A 5,925-nucleotide genomic window follows, 5' to 3' on the forward strand; every position below is an offset into this window, starting at 1 on the left:
GTTGTATATCCAGACAGGCCTTGTTGAATCGCTCCATGTATTTTCGGAGAGTTTCTTGGTCACCTTGTTTGATCCCGAGCAGACTGGGGGCATGTTTTGCCTTGTCCTTTTGAATAGAGAATCTTGTTAGGAATTTTTTGGTTAGGTCTTCGAAGCTGGTGATTGATCTTGGTGGCAGGTTGTCGAACCATTTCATGGCCGACTTGGTGAGAGTGGTGGGGAAGGCTTTGCACCGAGTCGCGTCGGAGGCGTCGACTAGGTACATTCTGCTTCTGAAGTTGCTGAGGTGAGGACTTGGATCGGTGGTGCCGTCGTAGAGGTCCATATCGGGTGGTTTGAAGTTTCGCGGTACCTTCTCCTTCATGATCTCTTGCGTGAAGGGATCATGGTTGCTCCTTCATGATCTCTTGCGTGAAGGGATCATGGTTGTCTTCAGCGGTAGGGCCGTGTTCCGTCCGGTCTTTCAGGTTGGCCTCTATTTTCCGCAGTTTTTCTTCTAATTCTCTGCGCTTTCGAGTTTCCCTTCTCAGATCTTGTTCAGTTTCTTTCTGCTTCTTTATGTCCTCTTCGAGTTGTTTTAGTCGGTCTTGTTGTGCCCGGACTGCTTCTAGAATTTTCGAGCTCTTCTCTCCTTCGGAATTTTGTGGATCCTTGTTTGGGGATGATGTTTTTGGGCGATTCTGTTTGTTTCCTCCTGGAGTATGTGGTGATAGAGGGCTGTCCGGCCGTTCTCCGGTGTCAATTTCGTCCTCTTGTTCAGACGCAGCGTGCTCATCGTTGAGAGGGTTGTCCGCCATGGTAGAAGGATGACTTCCAGGTTCCCCGGCAACGGCGCCAATGTTCCGAGGGTTTGCCTGAAACGTGTAGCTCGGTCGTCCGGAGAGGCCCGAGGTGGAGGTTTGGTGACCTGAGCTAGGTATGCAGAACGGTTGGTGGTTGTACCTGCAATGACACTCCAATGCTTAAGTTAGCATGGGTCCAAGCAGATATATGTAGATTTGGAATGAATGCCATACCTGGGTGCTCCAGTGTATTTATAGTAGTTGGCAGTGATCTTCCCTGGATAAGATATTCTTATCTTATCTTTATCTTATCTTTGGGAGTTTATCTCTATCTTTGTGGAACCGCCTTTTCCAGGCCTTTTCGGCCTTTAGGTTTGGGCTGCGTTCCTTTTGATGGGCCTTCTTTGCTCTTTGTCCGAGGTCCGACCTTTAGGTGTGAGCTTTAGGACAAGGTCGGACCTCTTGCGGATTTACCGAGTTGGAGGACCCCGGTCAGGGTATGAACAGTGCCCCTGCCCGAGCTGATGACTTTTGTGCAGTAGGGTTTTGTGATGCAGATTATGCGGGAGATAGAGTGGATAGACGAAGTACATCCGGCATGTGTTGCTTCCTTGGAAGCTCACTCAACATGTAGTCAAGCAAAAAACAAGCCACAGTGGCTCTATCCACAGCTAAAGCTGAATATATATCCGCATCTGCATGTTTTTCACAATTAATTTGGTTAAAAACGCAGTTGGAAGATTACAAATTAAAGATCAATAGTATACCCTTGTTTTGTGATAACATGAGTGCTATAAATATTTCAAAAAATCATGTTTTGCACTCAAGAACAAAGCACATTGAGATCAAATATCATTTTATTAGAGAACATGTGCAAAAGGGTACTATTGATATTCAATTTGTAAAATCTAAAGACCAATTTGCTGACATTTTTACAAAACCCGTCTGTGAAGACAGATTCTGTTCACTAAGAAATAGCTTGGGAATGATAGATTTGAGTTCTATTGATAACTTGTGAAATTTGATTCTGTTCAGACTTATCTCGTCGGAAAGCAGGAGATAAAAATCAGAACGTGTGGAATGGGCTTTGATCAAGGGGGAGACTGCGCATAAATTAATTATTATGGGCCCCGCTAAATCTTTTTGACCCCACTCTGACCATTTTGTTAGTTCCTCATTTTATTGAAAATCACAATCTCTTTGTTGTCTCATCAAATCTTGTTGGAAGAGCATGGTGTCAAATCAAATCTTCCCTTTCAACTAATCCCTTGATTCAAGGAAACCACTTTTTCAATTTATTTCAAATAAATGAAAACCACCTTGGTCAATAACCGCCCACCTTGTGCATTAACTCCCTCATATTCTCTTTCCACTCAGCATTTATTGCATCCCTAACCTCCCTCCTCACTCACTCAATTCGGTTCCATTCATCCCTTCATCTTCTACCTATTCATTCTCATTATCATGAAAAAGAAAATCACACCAAGGAAGAGTGAACAGCTTCTATTCTCCCAAAAACCAACCACACCTCAAACTCACACTCACATACACATTCATTCAATTTCATCATCCTCTCCCTCACCTCCTACCAAGCAACCCGAGTCCATGAGGCGAAAAGTGATTGCCCAAAAATCCTCTGGAAGGAGGAAAAGTGGAAAGAACAAGGAACCAAGCATTGAAGAAGAAGAGGAGTCGCACACATCACCTCCTCCCTCATCACCAAAAAGGGCAACACCACCTGCATCTGGAATAAGCTCGCAGAAGACCAAAGGTTTCGTGTTGCACGAGACTAGGGAACCCGCGAACCTTGAATCATTAGACTTCAAGAACAGATTTCACAAACCACACTCTCACTATGATCCATCAAGGTTCTCTACATGTGCATTTTATGAATTCCACTAGGAGGTGTTGGAAAAGCGGCATCTGTGTCCCTCATACTTGGTGAATCTTGACTCTCTGGCTGCCAAAGGGATCAATTTTCACCCTCTGTTTGACAATCTCAAATGGTTTCCACTGCTACACATTCAGAAAATGGTATACCCAGGGTTGGTGAGACAATTCTATGCTAATCTGAGATTGATTGATGGTAGTCTTCACTCCTATGTGAAGCGTGTGCATATCACTCTGAACACTGAGACCATCAGCTCTGCCCTTGGATACACAGATGAAGGACTGAGGGTATACATGACTAACAAGTGGGATGCACAAGTTGGGGTCACATACAAGCAAGCTCTTCAACAAATTTGTGAAAATCTGTCTGGCCTAGATGGCACTATTCCTACCCACAAAGCTCTTGGACCAACCAACTCACTGCTGTACCGAATTATAACTCACATTCTGACCCTTCAGAGTGTTTCACTTAACAGGGTAACTGTATCTGATTCTCTCATAATCTTTGCTCTTGTTACTTCATCTCCTATTTCATTTGGTTACCTTATGATTAGACACATGTGGGAGTCTGTAAAAAGAGTACCAAAAAGGCTAATTTACCTTATGAAATATTTTTCACGTGTATTTTTGAGTATTTTAAGGTAGATTTAACAAATGAGGATGTAGAAAACAAAGTGTCTATGATCAAAGGAGGTGGAGCTGTTAAAGGAACCAAGGGCAAGAAATCCGTACCTTCGGATAGTGACTTTGAGAGTCGGCCAGAATCCTCCAAGGCAACCGAATCAATCAAGAAAATCCTCATTGAATTCTCAAACATGTCTGAGCTAATGGTACAATCCCATAGGGCGGCTCGTAAGCTAGCATATGAAAATGAAAGGGCTTGGATGAGATGCAAGGATAGAGAGAGTCTGATGCTACAAAGCTCTGAGGAGGAGCTGGGAGTTGCTAGTGAGGAAGGCACTGAGGAATCTGACTTTAATCTCTCTGATAATTAAGTACTGTTTTCTTTATGTTTGTTGATATTTGGCATGTTTAGGCTTAATCCAATACTGTGGCAGTTTATTTTGGTACTATAGACAAATGACACTGTGAAACAATCTTGATATTTTGGATATATTTTGCATATTCTGTTCTATATGTCATCTTTTGCAGGTTTCCCTTGATGCCAAAAGGGGAAGAAAGTGCTGAAAATTGAAATTAACAAAATAGGAATGAAATCCTTGTTTAGATTCATGACCTCCCTCGTTTTAAGTTTCAATATCTTGTTATGATTATGTGTTTGATGTTAATAATACATCTGATTGATGCTTGCTATTTTGGATTGATGCTTGCTATTTTGAGTTGATGCTTGAAGCTTTGAAGTTTGTAATTTAATTTTATCTTGGTAAAAGGCTTACTGTGTTGATGATACAATTGACTTACCTTGATAAAATTATTGCTGTTTTGAACCTTTTTTTGGCAGTTCCTTTAAAATGTGATAAAAACATGAAGTTTGAAAATTGCTATGGTTTGAAAGGATCAAGCTTGACTAGAAATATTTTCCTTGCAATAATCACTTTGCTCTGATTTGTTTATTGGAAAATATTTTAAATCTTTTAAAAACAGCTTCAGGTTACATAAATTTTTTGTACAAAATTATTTCTGTATGTGTTTGAGCAGAAAATCAAATTATTGATAACAAATGAGTTTTGATTATCATCTAATTCTGCTCATAAATCAAGTCATTCAACATTTTACATTAAATATGTTGAATAACATTGTTGCCTTAAGCTTGATAAAATTGTTACAGGTTGGAACTTCCCTTGGTAAAGAAAGTATATATTAAGGGGGAGTCATGTGACAATTAGAAAGGGGGAGAAATACAAATCTTCAAAGGGAGTACTCTATACTCTAATTCTTTGATTTCTTTCCATTTCAATTTTAATAATGTTTGTCATCAAGGGGGAGATTGATGAGTTTGGAAAACTCCATTTTTAATTAAGTGATGATCAAACATTATTAATATAATTAATTGCAAAAATTAAGTTTGGATTAAATGTTGATTGAAATAATTTTGCAATGCAGGTTTATATTGGGCTGAACAGAAAAGAAAAATTATTGCAAGCCCAATATGCTTATAAGCATTCAGCCTTGTTGAATGTTTTCTATATCAAGTGGCTGAAGCAATTTGTGATCATTTGGGTCGAAAATTAAATAAAATGATGCAAGCCCAAGTGTGAATTTATTCAGCATTGATTCAAAGATATCCAATGAAGTATGGCTGGATTATTATTCTTGTTATTGGGCCAAAATTGAACCATTATTGCTACAAGCCCAAATTGATAATTGTTGCTACATAATTCAATGCTTGGTCCGAAACCAAGCTTGAAAGAAAGCAAATGTATTGCTTCTAGCTTCCAACGAAATCCATTTCTAGTGGAATTCAAATTTCATTAAAGTGAAGTTAATACATGCATTGGAAACATGAGAGAGATTGTCATTGATATGATTGATGGTATTAAGGCTACACGCTACTCAGGGAATGAAAAGCAACTTCTTTAATTTGTTTAATTCATTTAATTGCTTCTCTTCCAATTGTTTCTTCTCTCTCATTTTTTCTTTCTTCTCTTTCGGTCATTACCCAGCAAACCATAGAAGCCATGACTAGACACCGAAGAGAGGAAGAAGCACGCAAAAAGACCATCACAATGCAAGAAAACATAAAAAATGTAGTGGCTGAGATTCTTATCACTTATGGTAAGATATGGTGATGAGATCTTGGCTTCTTCATACCAAAAATGGTTGAAGAAGATTCGGCCAGCAAGGTGAAGATCCTTGGAGGGATGGCTTGTCTCTGATTCTACTCAACCACCATAGGAAGTAGCTAGAGTGGCTACGTGATGGAAGAGGCAGAGATTAGAGCAGATGAAGCTATCATCATCATGAAGCATCAAGGGTCAGAAATTCATCTTGGAGAGCAAGCCAAGGATGGAGCGCTCGGATTGATGAAGATTGATGACCAAAGAAGGACTAGAAGTAATTGCATGTTGGGTTTTGCATGAGTTATCTCATTTCTCTCTCTGGCCGAACCGGTTTGCATAGAGAAGAAGAAGTTGGCTTGATATTTTGGCTTCAACTGTGGAGGCTTCCCTTTCTATAAAAAGGGAGAACAGCCACGCTTGAAGTAAGGAGAAAGAAGTTAGAGTGCAAGGCACAGGGTTCTCAGAGCTACCTGAGCTAATAGATTTTCTTCTCCTTCAATGTATTCTGTTTT

This window comes from Arachis duranensis, chromosome 2 (genome assembly GCF_000817695.3).
Source record: "Arachis duranensis cultivar V14167 chromosome 2, aradu.V14167.gnm2.J7QH, whole genome shotgun sequence".
Lineage (NCBI taxonomy): Eukaryota > Viridiplantae > Streptophyta > Magnoliopsida > Fabales > Fabaceae > Arachis > Arachis duranensis.